The sequence below is a fragment of the Rattus norvegicus genome, chromosome 6 (assembly GCF_021556685.1).
Source record: "Rattus norvegicus strain SHRSP/BbbUtx chromosome 6, alternate assembly SHRSP_T2T, whole genome shotgun sequence".
Taxonomy (NCBI): domain Eukaryota; kingdom Metazoa; phylum Chordata; class Mammalia; order Rodentia; family Muridae; genus Rattus; species Rattus norvegicus.
Genome location: NC_141539.1, coordinates 92,507,888 through 92,524,294, shown reverse-complemented (window position 1 = coordinate 92,524,294; position 16,407 = coordinate 92,507,888). Strand labels below are relative to the sequence as shown.

The 16,407-nt window shown below is 37.3% G+C and overlaps 1 pseudogene; it reads left to right on the top strand.

The window, feature by feature from the left end:
• The first annotated feature begins 903 nt into the window (after positions 1–903).
• On the top strand, positions 904–8,433 carry Rpl11-ps10 (ribosomal protein L11, pseudogene 10; annotated as a pseudogene).
• The last annotated feature ends 7,974 nt before the right edge of the window (positions 8,434–16,407 follow it).

Below are 16,407 nucleotides of genomic sequence, written 5' to 3'. Positions count from 1 at the left end.
GATCCAAACTTCTATATTAATAAAATGTTTCCATGCCTTCAATTTGTTGAAAGCTCCGATGAGGAAACAGAATTTTTTTCTTTATCTCAAATGGTAAAAGTTCAGTTGCTATTCTGCCTCTGTCACGTGAGACTGAACACTGTTGAATTTCCTTCTCTTGTGTGTTCTACATACTTACGATATAGTATAGTACATATAAAATGATCAACACAATGATGTCTGAGCACTTTTATGATCATGCCTCTGCTAAGTCGCATTCATCATATATACATATATGTCATATACACACATATATAATATACACTTATACATCATATACATATATACATACACATATACATCATTATGAATATACATCATATACACACATACATCATATACTTATATACATCATATACAATAAACACCATATATATGGTGAGGTATATATATATAGTTGATTTAATCAAATTTTGGCGAATATTAGAGGTAGATAAATACAGACCGTTTTTTCATTTTAAGTAAAGACTGAATTATATTCATCAGAAACTTCAGGCTACTTCTAATGTTTTCAGAGGAGATTTTCTTTTAATTTAGAATATGACAAATGGAGTAAGCATACATTATTGTTTATGTTGTAAACATAGTAATCAAATAAAGCAACCTGCTTATTGAAATGCTCTAAATCATATCCTTGACAATTGTGTCTTTGTCCTAACTACTTCTATAGTTTTCACTTCTACTGATAATCAATTAAACATATGAAAAAGGGATTGCTTGTGAAACCAAATATACTGTCTCTGAATATAAATCAGAGACTGCGAGGCTATAAATACAGACCAAATAATTCTGCAGTTTAGATAAAATTTTAATTATTAAAAGTATTAAGTTTAGACAGATTTATGTACAACAAAAATCCGAGATATGTTTATCATCATAAGGTAATGACTAAAAGAAGCACATAGCCTTGACAAAGCTAAGTTTTCATAAGAAGTTTACTGATTGGATGCAAGAGAGTCATATTGTATAATGACCTACTATGGAATTAATATGTAAATTAAAGGATAAGAAGATATATTCAGATTGATAGTAAGCCCATGTTCACAGAGAAAAACTGACAGGAAGTTCTTCTCAAAGAGCTGTCTCCCAAGTAACCAAGTTGATGTCAGCACAGTCTCATAGCCTGGACCTACATGTATTCTACTGTTGCTTCTGTCAAAGCTTGTACTTTTCTAATGGACAAGAACTCTGTATATCTTCTGGATTTTTCTTTCTTGTTTGCGTGATTCAATGTTGCTTTTATTTCATAATAAAATACTAGAAACAAAGCTACCTACACTATTCATTTAGAAGTTATTTGATCTAGATAGTCAAATTCAGACATGAGAGGGGAATGGGATATAAATGCCACAGATTTGATCATAGTATGATTCTCACCACTTCACATTACTTAATACTAGATAGATAAAAGAGGGATCTGTATAGGCATAAATTAGTATGTATTGGCACCTATCATCATTATCTAATTCTTAATTATCATTATTATTATCACTGTCATTTATACATGAATGACTGTTTCCATGAATTTAAATGACTCCATGTACTATAAACCTTGCTTTCAATCCCGCTCAATACTTAGAATTTTTGAAAAGACTTTTATTGCAAGAAAACTATTCACAATTATTTATATACTGTCATGACTATTTTGAGCTACAAGTGCAGACTTTAATGTGTTTAAGAGGCTGAATTGCTAAGGCTTTCAGAATAACCCTATGTTTATTAAATACAAGCATAAGTAAACATAAGTCTTTGGAACTAACCAAGTACCTTTCTCATACATGACTTCATCTCTAATTATTTTTATGGTAGTGTATATTCACCACTTATTTATCTATCACTTGAAGACATCCTTACCATCTGGACACTTCACAAAGCCAATTTAATAGTTACAACACCATGCTAAATTTAATAAGATATTCACTTCATCTTTTCAAATTACTGGCACATATCTAACATAACTGGATGGAGAGTTAAGAGTACATTCTGTGTATCAGCCCATTAAAAGCACTAAAGCCTAGCCCTCATTACCACTTAGGAATAATTGTTTCTCTACATTAGTTAGGGATGTTGGGTATTACGTTATCTTCTTACACGATGGAAAAATCTAATGATATGTCTTTCAGGTTTCTTCTAAAGACTATATTAAAGTTCTTAGAATTTAATTAAGTCAGTGATGAACTTATATTGCATTTTTAGTAAAAGCCTTTTTTATTTTTTATTTCTTTTCTGTTGTCGATTTTAATTTAACTATTAAGCTTAAAATAATTACATTATTCCTCCCCTTCCCTTTCCTCCATAAAACCTTTTCATTTTCAAACTTCTAATGCCCTCTCAAATTTCAAGGACTCTTTTTATATTGTTATTAATGTATACATACACACGCACACACGCACACACACACACACACACACACACACATCCTGCTTAATTTGCTTAATGCTACTTAAATATATATGGTATCAATCCTGAACCCACTTGAAATAAGATAAGCAATGAAGGGGATCAGCCCTGAGGATTATTAATTCTCCCATCCATTAGCTGACTCTCGTTTTTTTTTTACCTATAGATAGAGCCCCTTTCATTTTAATATGCCTATTGACATTAAATTTATTGAGGTCTTGTTTAGGCAATATGCGGTTGAGGAATCATGGGTACAGCTCCTTGTGCTATCTAGAAGACATGATAACACCACTGATTTCCTAGTCCTCTGGATCTGGTGTGTGCGTGTGTGTGTGTGTGTGTGTGTGTGTGTGTGTGTGAGAGAGAGAGAGAGAGAGAGAGAGAGAGAGAGAGAGAGAGAGAGACTGGGTCACCTCATTCAGGCTAATACTTTCTAGTTACATCCATTTGCCTAAGAATTTCATGAAGACATTGCTTTTAACAGCTGGGTAGGACTCCATTATGTAAATGCACCACAATTTCAGTATCCATTCCTCTGCTGAGGGACATCAGGCTTGTTTCCAGCTTCTGGGTATTATAAATAAGGCTGCTATGAACATAGTGGAGCATGTATCCTTGTTATATTAGAGAATCTTTTGAATATATGCCTAGCAGTGGTAGAGCTGGGTCCTCAGGTAGAACTATTACTAATTTTCTGAGAAACCTCCAAACTGATTCCCAGAGTTGTTGTGGTAGCTTGCAATGCCACCAGCAATGGAGGAATGTTCCTTTCTCCAAATCCTTGGCAGCATCTGTTGTCACCTGAGTTTTTGATCATTCTGACTAATGTGAGGTAGAATCACAGAGACATTTTGATTTGCATTTACCTGGTGACTAAGGATATTGAAGATTTCTTTAGGCACTTCTTAGTCATTTGATATTCCTCAGGTGAGAATTCTTTGTTGACCTCTGTACTCCATTTTTAATAGGGTTATTTGATTCTCTGTACTCTAACTTCTTTAGTTTTTCATATATTTTGGACATTAGCCATCAGATATGGGATTGGTAAATATCCTTTCCCAATCTGTTGGTTGCCATTTTGTTCTAATGACATTGTCCTTTGCCTTACAGAAGCTTTGCAGTTTTATGAGGTCTCATTTGTTGATTCTTTATCTTAGAGCATAAACCATTGGTGTTTTGTTCAGGAAAATTTCCCCAGTGCCCATGTGTTCAAGACTCCTCCCCATTTTTTCTTCTACTAGTTTGAGGTCCTTGATCCACTTGGACTTAAGTTTTGTGCAGGGTGATAAGAATGGATCAATTTGCACTCTTCTACATGCTGACCTCCAGTTGAACCATTTGGTGAAAATGCTGCGCTTACCTAGGAAGCGCAAGTCCCTGGGTTCGGTCCCCAGCTCCGAAAAAAAAAAAAAAGAAAGAAAAGAAAATGCTATCTTTCTTTCATTGAATTGTTTTAGCTCCTTTGTTGAAGATCAAGTGACCAGAGGTGTGTGGGTTCATTTCTGGGTCTTCAATTCTATTCCACTGATCTATCTGCCTTTCTCTGTACCAATACCATACAGTTTTGGTTTTTTTTTCTTTATCACTATTGCTTTGTAATACAGCTTGAGGTCAGGGATGGTGATTCTCCCAGAAGTTCTTTTATTGTTGAGTATAGTTTTCACTATCCTGGATTTTTTGTTATTCCAAATGAATTTGCAATTTGCTCTTTCCAACTCTATGAAGAAGTGAGTTGGGGTTTTGATAGGGATTACATTGAATCTGTTGGTTGCTTTTGGTGAGATGGCCATTTTTGCTATGTTAATTGGGCCAATCCATGAGCATGGGAGATCTTTTCATCTCTTGAGGTGTTCTACTTCCTTCTTCTGAGACTGGAATTCTTGTCATACAGATCTTTAACTTGTTTGGTTAGAGTCACACCGAGGTATTTTATATAATTTGTGACTGTTGTGGAAGGTGTCATTTCCCTAATTTCTTTCTCAGCCCCTTTATCCTTTGAGTAGAGGAAAAATACTGATTTGTTTGAATTAATTTTATGTCCAGACACTTTGGTGAAGTTGTTTTTCAGCTGTAGGAGTTCTTTGTGGATTTGTGTTGGGTTTCTTATGTATACTATCATATAATCTGCAAATAGAGATATCTTGACTTCCTTTTTCCCAATTTGTATCCCATTGATCTCCTTTTGTTGTCTAATTGCTCTGGCGAGGACTTTGAATACTATATTGAATAAGTAGGGAGAGAGAGCACAACCATATCTTGCCCTTGATTTTAGTGGGATTGCTTCAAGTTTCTCTTCATTTAATTTGATGTTGGTTACTGGTTTGCTGTATGTTGCTTGTATTATGTTTAGGTATGGGCCTTATATTTCTGATCTTTGCAATACTTTTAACATGAAGGGGTGCTGTATATTATCAAATGATTTTTTAACATCTTATGAGATGATCATGTGGTTATTTTCTTTGAAGTTCTTTATATATTGGATTATGTTAATGGATTTCCATATTTTTAACCATCTCTCCATCACTGGGATGAAGACTTCTTGATCATGGTGAATGATCTTTTGATGTATTCTTGGTCTCAGTTTGCTAGAATTTTGTTTACTATATTTGCATCGATATTCATAAGGAACATTGGTCCGAAGTTTGTTTTCTTTGTTTGGACTTTGTGTGGTTTAGGTATCAGCGTAACTGTGGCTTCATAGAATGAATTAGGTAGTGTTGCTTCTGTTCTTTTTTTTTTTCTTGGAATAGTTTGAAGAGTACTAGTATTTTTAGGTCTTCTTGAAAGGTCTGAAAGAATACTGAACTAACCGTATAGTCTTGGGCCTTTTATGATTGGGAGACTTTCAATGACTGCTTCTATTTCTTCAGGGGTTATGGTAATGGTTAGATGATTTACCTGATCCTAATCTAACTTTGGTACCTGGTATCTGTCTAGAAAATCATCCATTTCATCTAGATTTTTCAGTTTTGTTACGTATAGGCTTTTGTAGCAGGATATGATAATTTTTTAAAAATTTCCTCAGTTTCTGTTGTTATGTCTCCCTTTTTATTTCTGATTTTGTTAATTTGGATACTGTCTCTTTGCCCTCTGGTTAGTCTGGCTAATGTTACTGTTGTTTGTGTTGTTGATATTGTTGTTGTTTTATTGGATGGTTTGTGTATTTACATTTCAAATGTTATCCCCCATTCCTGGTTTCCCCTCTCCCATCCCCCTCCCCATGCTTTTATAAGGATGCTCCCCCTCTCCACACCTACTTTCATCTTAACACCCTGGCATTCCCCTGTACTGGGAAACAAGCCTTCACAAGACCAAAGGCTTCTCCGCCTATTGATGCCAGACATTGTCATCCTCTGCTGTATATGTGGCTGGAGCCATAGGTCCACCCATGTGTACTCTTTTGTTGTTGGTTTAGTCCATGGGAACTCTAGAGTGTCTGGTTGGTTGATATTTTTGATGTTCCTTTGGGGTTGCAAATGCCTTCAGCTCCTTCATTCCTTTCTCTAATTTGTCCATTGGCATTCCCATGCTCAGTCTGATGGTTAGCTGCAAGCATCTTAATATGTATTAGTAAGGCTCTAACAGAGCCTCTCAGGTGACTTCCATATCAGGCTCCTGTCAGCAAGCACTTCTTGGTATCAGCACTAGTGACTGGGTTTGATGGCTGCATATGGGATGGATCCCCAGGTGGGGCAGTTTCCGGATGTCCTTTTCTTCAGTCTTTGCTCCATTCTAAGTTTTATCTATTGTGTCGATTTTCCTAAAGAAACAGCTCCTGGTTTTGTTGATTCTTTGTATAGTTCTCTTTGTTTCTACTTGGTTGATTTTAGCCCTGAGTTTGATTATTTCCTGCTGTCTACTCCTCTTGGGTGTATTTTCTTGTTTTTGTTCTAGAATTTTCAGATGTGCTGTTAATGTGCTTTTAAGCTGCTAGTGTATGTTCTTTCCAGTTTCTTTATGGAGGCACTCTGAGCTATGAGCTTTTCTGTTAGCACAGCTTTTGTTGTGTCCTATAAATTTGGAAATGTTGAGACTTCATTTTGGTCAAATTCTAAAAAAAATCTTTGGTTATTTCTTACCTGACCAAGTTATCACTGAGTAGAGCGTTGTTCAGCTTCCATGTGTATGTGTATGTGCACCTTCTGTTGTTTTTGAAAACAAGCCTTTGTTCATGGTAGTCCAATAGACTACATGGGATTAAGTCAATGTTCTTGTATCTGTTGTGGCTTGTTTTGTGTCTAATTATTTGGTCAGTTTTGGAGAAGGTACCAGAAGGTGCTGGGAAGAAGGTATATTCTTTTGTTTTAGGGAGAAATGTTATGTAGATATCTGTTAAATCCATTTGGTTCATAAGTTCTGTTAGCTTTATTCTGTCTCTGTTTAGTTTCTGTTCCCATGATATGTTCATTGGTAAGAGTGGGTTGTTGAAGTATCCTACTATTACTGTGTGAATATCAATGTATGCTTTGAGCCTGAGTAATTTTTATTTTACAAATGTGTGTGCCCTTGTATTTGGGGAATAGATGTTCAGAATTGAGAGTTTATCTTGATGGATTTTTCCTTTCATGTGTATGGAGTGTTCTTCCCCATTGTTTTTGATAACTTTTGATCTTAACATTTTTCCTATCTCGTGTTCTATAATATAACCAGAGCCCTAGGTGTGGGGCTTCTGCTCTAAATGTAGCCATGTGACTATCTACCCCATAGTCAGGCATTCTTCATAGTTTAATTAAGTTATGGTTTTCTATATTGGTCATTATTTGCTATGAAGAAAGGCTTTTTGATGAATCACAAGGACTTCATTTATCTGTGGATATAAGGATAAGTTTCTGAAATCAATTAGGAATTATGATATTCTAATGAAGTACCAGCATTCTGGGTAGAGCTATCAACAATCAGTATATAGTAGAAATTGTAATTCTATAATTGAATTTATGAGTGATATGGTGTCTAGCAACTATATTAATAAGAGATTCAAGACTTTCAATCACTATTTTAGTGGTTTCTCCTAAACAAAGATCTCATGGGAAAAAAACAAAAGAAAAACAAAAGACAAGAGTCTGATTTATTACGGGGATACTTTACCTAATGTAAGAATGTTTATGGACTACTAGATAGTAGGAAATGACGACTGGCTAGTTAGAATCTAATGTATAAAATTAGAACACCATGGAAAATAAGTTTGGAAGTATAGCCATGTAGATAGACTAGTATAAATATACAATCTAGGACAACTTGAATACCAAGTTCAATCAGTAGATGATAGTCAGTCTGTATGTAACCAACACATGTCAAAAGTTAATAAAACACATTAAAGTATATTACATAAAGAAGCACATGATCACCTGGGTAGATGCAGAAAATCATTTTAGAAAACCCAACACACCTTCATGATAAAAGTGCTTACATATAAGAGACTATAGGGAACAAATCTCAACATAATTAAGAGCTATATGGGGCTTGCTGTCCTCCATCGTGGCATAAGATCAACGAGAAACCCCCTTGTGGGAACTTTGCATCTGCAAGCTCTTCCTCAGTATCTGTGTGGGGGAAAGCAGAGATGGACTGACCTGGGCAGTCAAGGTGTTGGAGCATCTCACAGAACGGACACGTGTATTTTTCATAGCTAGATATACTGTGAGGTCCTTTGGCATCAGGAGAAATGAATTGCTGTTCATTTCAAGTTCCATGGAGTCAATCAAGGCAGAAATTCTGGAGAAAGGCCTGAAGATGTGGGAGTATGAATTACAGAAAAATAACTTCTCAGTCACTGGAAACTTTGGTTTTGGGATTCAAGACCTGGGCCTCAAATATGACCCGAGCATTGAGACCTATGGTCTGGAATTCTATGTGGTGCTGTTTAGGCCAGACTTCAGCATTGCAGACAAGAAATGCAGAACAGGATGCATTGGGGCCAAACACAGAATCAACAAAGAGGAAGCTATGCGCTTGTTCCAGCAGAAGTATCACAGGATCATCCTTCCTAGCAAATAAATTTTATCCAAAAGGCCAATAAAGATTTTTCAGACAATAAATAAATAAATAAATAAATAAATAAATAAATATAAAAGTAAAAATAAAAATAGCTATATGTGAGTTCTTAAACTGTAGCAACATTATCCTAAATTGAGTATAACTTGAAACAATCTACTGAAAACAGCAAGGAGACACTACTGTCCACTACTGTCTACACCTTTGCAAAATTGTGTTCAAAATAATATGTTAAGCAATAAGCCAAGATAAGAAATTAAAGGGATATGAATAGGGAAAGAAGTAAAAATTTTCATATTCCAGGTGACATATTAATGTATCCCAAAAAAATGTATCAGAAAGCTACTGGAAACATCAACAACTTCAATATTTTACCAGGAAAATAATAAACTTGAAAAAAATTACTAGCTTTTCTATACACTGATTTAAAAAAAAATACAGAGAATGTGGTACAGGAAACAACCCCATTTATAATATCCTCAAGAAAATAAAATACCTAGGAATGAATCTAAACAAGCAATAAAGGGTCTTTGAAAAAGATTTAAAGCACTGATGTAAAAGGAGATAAAGACACTAGACCATCTATACTCATGGATTGGTAAAATTAATATTATGAAAATGGCCTTTTTGCCAAAAACATTTAGCATTTATAGATTGAAAATAATCCCATTGGAAATCCTCATGCCATTCTTTATATAAATAAAAAAATCCAAATTCCTTACTGATTCACAAAAGTCCCTCCATTATTATTATAGAGCTATAGTAATGAAAACATTAAAATATTGGCACAAAATCACACATGTGGACAAATGAGACCAAATTAATGAAGAAACCTGTATCTCATATTGAAAAAAAAGAGGCCAAAGTTCAATAGTTGAGAGAAGACAGACTCTTCATCCAGTGTTATTGTGGAAACTAGATGGCCACATGAAGAAAAGTGAGACTAGACTTCTTTGTTTCTCTTTGTTTGAAACCCACCTCCACATGGACAAAAGACCTAAACCTGAAACCTGAATATAACAGAAAAGAAACCATAAGCACTAGACTATATGATATCAGCATAGGGAAAGACCACATTTATTCAGGAATTGAGGACAAGCACAAATGGAACCCCATAGAAATTTAAAAAGAAAAAAAAAAAACAAGTCTGAATAGCTAATAAATCAGGTGAGGAGGGGAAAGCACACAGAATGGGAATCTCTCTCAGCTATATCTGAGAGAGGATTAGTACCCAGAATATAAGAATAACGCAAACAACAAGGAGTCAAGTAAACAAACAATCCTTCAAAATGTGATCTGAATAGAGAGTTCTCCAAAGAATAAATTTTAAAAAATGGCTAATAGATATCTCGAAAAAGGTCCATTTTCTCTAGCAATGAGAGAAATGCAAATCAAAATCTCCTTGCTTAAAACCCAACTGCAAATAGACAAAAAACCCAACCCTGAAACCTGAGTCTGCCGGGGAAAAAACAGAAACTCTGCCATATGTGATATAAATGCAGAAACGACCCCGTTTATCCAGGAATTAAGGTCAAGATTAGATTTCATCTTACCTCAGTGACAATGGCAAAGATCAACAGAAAAATCAACAATGAATACTTGAGGGTACTCTAAAGGGAAGTCCCATTAACTCCTGGTTGAATTGCAGACTCTGTAACCACTATGGAAGTCAACATAGAGAATTCTAAAAGAAAAAGGAAAAGAAAGAAAGAAAAGAAAAAAAAAACCCACACCCGCAGATCCCAGCCCACAGCAGCTCTCTGCTCCCAGACCCCATGAGAAAGAGACCTCACCGCCTGGTCAGGTGGGCACTCCTGAGGCTGCAGAGCGGAAGAGACCACCAACACTGCCCACCCCTGCCCACATCCCTAGCCCAAGAGGAAACTGTATAAGGCCTCTGGGCTCCCGTGGGGGAGGGCCCAGGAGCGGCAGGACCCCTGCCTGAGACACCACCAGAACCTGAAGGAAACAGACCGGATAAACAGTTCTCTGCACCCAAATCCCCTGGGAGGGAGAGCTAAACCTTCAGAGAGGCAGACAAGCCTGGGAAACCAGAAGAGACTGCTCTCTGCACACACATCTCGGATGCCAGAGGAAAACACCAAAGGCCATCTGGAACCCTGGTGCACTGAAGCTCCCGGAAGGGGCGGCACAGGTCTTCCTGGTTGCTGCCACTGCAGAGAGCCCGTGGGCAGCACCCCACGAGCGAACTTGAGCCTCGGGATAACAGGTAAGACCAACTTTTCTGCTGCAAGAGAGCTGCCTGGTGAACTCAAGACACAGGCCCACAGGAACAGCTGAAGACCTGTAGAGAGGAAAAACTACACGCCCGAAAGCAGAACACTCTGTCCCCATAACTGACTGAAAGAGAGGAAAACAGGTCTACAGAACTCCTGACACACAGGCTTATAGGACAGTCTAGCCACTGTCAGAAATAGCAGAACAAAGTAACACTAGAGATAATCTGATGGCGAGAGGCAAGCTCAGGAACCCAAGTAACAGAAACCAAGACTACATGGCATCATCGGAGCCCAATTCTCCCACCAAAACAAACATGTAATATCCAAACACACCAGAAAAGCAAGATCTAGTTTCAAAATCATATTTGATCATGATGCTGGAGGACTTCAAGAAAGACATGAAGAACTCCCTTAGGGAAACACAGGAAAACATTGATAAACAAGTAGAAGCCTACAGAGAGGAATCGCAAAAATCCCTGAAAGAATTCCAGGAAAACACAATCAAACAGTTGAAGGAATTAAAAATGGAAATAGAAGCAATCAAGAAATAATACATGGAAACAACCCTGGATATAGGAAACCAAAAGAAGAGACAAGGAGCTGTAGATACAAGCTTCACCAACAGAATACAAGAGATGGAAGAGAGAATCTCAGGAGCAGAAGATTCCATAGAAATCATTGACTCAACTGTCAAAAATAATGTAAAGCAGAAAAAGCTACTGGTCCAAAACATACAGGAAATCCAGGACTCAATGAGAAGATCAAACCTAAGGATAATAGGTATAGAAGAGAGTGAAGACTCCCAGCTCAAAGGACCAGTAAATATCTTCAACAAAATCATAGAAGAAAACTTCCCTAATCTAAAAAAAGAGATACCCATAGGCATACAAGAAGCCTACAGAACTCCAAATAGATTGGACCAGAAAAAAAACACCTCCTGTCACATAATAGTCAAAACACCAAACGCACAAAATAAAGAAAGAATATTAAAAGCAGCAAGGGAAAAAGGTCAAGTAACATATAAAGGCAGACCTATCAGAATCACACCAGACTTCTCGCCAGAAACTATGAAGGCCAGAAGATCCTGGACTGATGTCTTACAGACCCTAAGAGAACACAAATGCCAGCCCAGGTTACTATATCCTGCAAAACTCTCAATTAACATAGATGGAGAAACCAAGATATTCCATGACAAAACCAAATTTACACAATATCTTTCTACAAATCCAGCACTACAAAGGATAATAAATGGTAAAGCCCAACATAAGGAGGCAAGCTATACCCTAGAAGAAGCAAGAAACTAATCGTCTTGGCAACAAAACAAAGAGAATGAAAGCACACAAACATAACCTCACATCCAAATATGAATATAACGGGAAGCAATAAGCACTATTCCTTAATATCTCTCAACATCAATGGCCTCAACTCCCCAATAAAAAGACATAGATTAACAAACTGGATACACAACGAGGACCCTGCATTCTGCTGCCTACAGGAAACACACCTCAGAGACAAAGACAGACATTACCTCAGAGTGAAAGGCTGGAAAACAATTTTCTAAGCAAATGGTCAGAAGAAGCAAGCTGGAGCAGCCATTCTAATATCAAATAAAATCAATTTTCAATTAAAAGTCATCAAAAAAGATAAGGAAGGACACTTCATATTCATCAAAGGAAAAATCCACCAAGATGAACTCTCAATCCTAAATATCTATGCCCCAAATACAAGGGCACCTACATATGTAAAAGAAACCTTACTAAAGCTCAAAACACACAATGCACCTCACAAAATAATAGTGGCAGATTTCAACACCCCACTCTCATCAATGGAGAGATCATGGAAACAGAAATTAAACAGAGATGTAGACAGACTAAGAGAAGTCATGTGCCAAATGGACTTAACGGATATTTATAGAACATTCTATCCTAAAGCAAAAGGATATACCTTCTTCTCAGCTCCTCATGGTACTTTCTCCAAAATTGACCATATAATTGGTCAAAAAACGGGCCTCAACAGGTACAGAAAGATAGAAATAATCCCATGCGTGCTATTGGACCACCACAGCCTAAAACTGGTCTTCAATAACAATAAGGGAAGAATGCCCACATATACGTGGAAATTGAACAATGCTCTACTCAATGATAACCTGGTCAAGGAAGAAATAAAGAAAGAAATTAAAAACTTTTTAGAATTTAATGAAAATGAAGGTACAACATACCCAAACTTCTGGGACACAATGAAAGCTGTGCTAAGAGGAAAACTCATAGCGCTGAGTGCCTGCAGAAAGAGCATATTTCAGCAGCTTGACAGCACACCTAAAAGCTCTAGAACAAAAAGAATCAAATACACCCAGGAGGAGTAGAAGGCAGGAAATAATCAAACTCAGAGCAGAAATCAACCAAGTAGAAACAAAAAGGACCATAGAAAGAATCAACAGAACCAAAAGTTGGTTCTTTGAGAAAATCAACAAGATAGATAAACCCTTAGCCAGACTAACGAGAGGACACAAAGAGTGTGTCCAAATTAACAAAATCAGAACTGAAAAGGGAGACATAACAACAGATTCAGAGGAAATTCAAAAAATCATCAGATCTTACTATAAAAACCTATATTCAACAAAACTTGAAAATCTTCAGGAAATGGACAATTTCCTAGACAGATACCAGGTACCGAAGTTAAATCAGGAACAGGTAAACCAGTTAAACAACCCCATAACTCCTAAGGAAATAGAAGCAGTCATTAAAGGTCTCCCAACCTAAAAGAGCCCAGGTCCAGACGGGTTTAGTGCAGAATTCTATCAAACCTTCATAGAAGACCTCATACCAATATTACCCAAACTATTCCACAAAATTGAAACAGATGGATCACTACCGAATACCTTCTACGAAGCCACAATTACTCTTATACCTAAACCACACAAAGACACAACAAAGAAAGAGAACTTCAGACCAATTTCCCTTATGAATATCGACGCAAAAATACTCAACAAAATTCTGGCAAACCGAATCCAAGAGCACATCAAAACAATCATCCACCATCACCAAGTAGGCTTCATCCCAGGCATGCAGGGATGGTTTAATATATGGAAAACCATCAACGTGATCCATTATATAAACAAACTGAAAGAACAAAACCACATGATCATTTCATTAGACGCTGAGAAAGCATTTGACAAAATTCAACACCCCTTCATGATAAAAGTCCTGGAAAGAATAGGAATTCAAGGCCCATACCTGAACATAGTAAAAGCCATATACAGCAAACCAGTTGCTAACATTAAACTAAATGGAGAGAAACTTGAAGCAATCCCACTAAAATCAGGGACTAGACAAGGCTGCCCACTCTCTCCCTACTTATTCAATATAGTTCTTGAAGTTCTAGCCTGAGCAGTCAGACAAAAAAAGAAGGTCAAGGTGATACAGATCGGAAAAGAAGTCAAAATATCACTATTTGCAGATGATATGATAGTATATTTAAGTGATCCCAAAAGTTCCACCAGAGAACTACTAAAGCTGATAAACAACTTCAGCAAAGTGGCTGGGTATAAAATTAACTCAAATAAATCAGTAGCCTTCCTCTATACAAAAGAGAAAAAAGCCGAGAAAGAAATTAGGGAAACGACACCCTTCGTAATAGACCCAAATAATATAAAGTCCCTCGGTGTGACTTTAACCAAGCAAGTAAAAGATCTGTACAATAAGAACTTCAAGACACTTAAGAAGGAAATTGAAGAAGACCTCAGAAGATGGAAAGATCTCCCATGCTCATGGATTGGCAGGATTAATATAGTAAAAATGGCCATTTTACCAAAAGCAATCTACAGATTCAATGCAATCCCCATCAAAATACTAATCCAATTCTTCAAAGAGTTAGACAGAACAATTTGCAAATTCATCTGGAATAACAAAAAACCCAGGATAGCTAAAGCTATCCTCAACAATAAATGGACTTCAGGGGGAATCACTATCCCTGAACTCAAGCAGTATTATAGAGCAATAGTGATAAAAACTGCATGGTATTGGTACAGAGACAGACAGATAGACCAATGGAATAGAATTGAAGACCCAGAAATGAACCTACACACCTATGGTCACTTGATTTTTGACAAAGGAGCCAAAACCATCAAATGGAAAAAAGATAGCATTTTCGGCAAATGGTGCTGGTTCAACTGGAGGTCAACATGTAGAAGAATGCAGATCGAACCATGCTTATCACCCTGTACAAATCTTAAGTCCAAGTGGATCAAGGACCTCCACATCAAACCAGACACACTCAAACTAATAGAAGAAAAACTAGGGAAGCATCTGGAACACATGGGCACTGGAAAAAATTTCCTGAACAAAACACCAATGGCTTATGCTCTAAGATCAAGAATCGACAAATGGGATCTCATAAAACTGCAAAGCTTCTGTAAGGCAAAGGACACGGTGGTTAGGACAAAACGGCAACCAACAGATTGGGAAAAGATCTTTACCAATCCTACAACAGATAGAGGCCTTATATCCAAAATATACAAAGAACTCAAGAAGTTAGACCGCAGGGAAACAAGTAACCCTATTAAAAAATGGGGTTCAGAGCTAAACAAAGAATTCACAGCTGAGGAATGCCGAATGGTTGAGAAACACCTAAAGAAATGTTGAACATCTTTAGTCATAAGGGAAATGCAAATCAAAACAACCCTGAGATTTCACCTCACACCAGTGAGAATGGCTAAGATCAAAAACTCAGAGGACAACAGATGCTGGCGAGGATTGGAGGAAGAAGAACACTCCTCCATTGTTGGTGGGATTGCAAACTGGTACAACCATTCTGGAAATCAGTCTGGAGGTTCCTCAGAAAATTGGACATTGAACTGCCTGAGGATCCAGCTATACCTCTCTTGGGCATATACCCAAAAGATGCCCCAACATATAAAAAAGACACGTGCTCCACTATGTTCATTGCAGCCTTATTTATAATAGCCAGAAGGTGGAAAGAACCCAGATGCCCTTCAACAGAGGAATGGATACAGAAAATGTGGTACATCTACACAATGGAATATTACTCAGCTATCAAAAACAACGACTTTATGAAATTCGTAGGCATATGGTTGGAACTGGAAAACATCATCCTGAGTGAGCTAACCCAATCACAGAAAGACATACATGGTATGCACTCATTGATAAGTGGCTATTAGCCCAAATGCTTGAATTACCCTAGATGCCTAGAACAAACGAAACTCAAGACGGATGATCAAAATGTGAATGCTTCACTCCTTCTTTAAAAGGGGAACAAGAATACCCTTGGCAGGGAAGAGAGAGGCAAAGATTAAAACAGAGACTGAAGGAACACCCATTCAGAGTCTGCCCCACATGTGGCCCATACTTATACAGCCACCCAATTAGACAAGATCGATGAAGCAAAGAAGTGCAGACTGACAGGAGCCGGATGTAGATCGCTCCTGAGAGACACAGCCAGAATACAGCAAATACAGAAGCGAATGCCAGCCGCAAACCACTGAACTGAGAATAGGTCCCCCGTTGAAGGAATCAGAGAAAGAACTGGAAGAGCTTGAAGGGGCTCGAGACCCCAAAAGTACAACAATGCCAAGCAACCAGAGCTTCCAGGGACTAAGCCACTACCTAAAGACTATACATGGACTGACCCTGGACTCTGACCTCATAGGTAGCAATGAATATCCTACTAAGAGCACCAGTGGAAGGGGAAGCCCTGGGTCCTGCTAAGACTGAACCCCCAG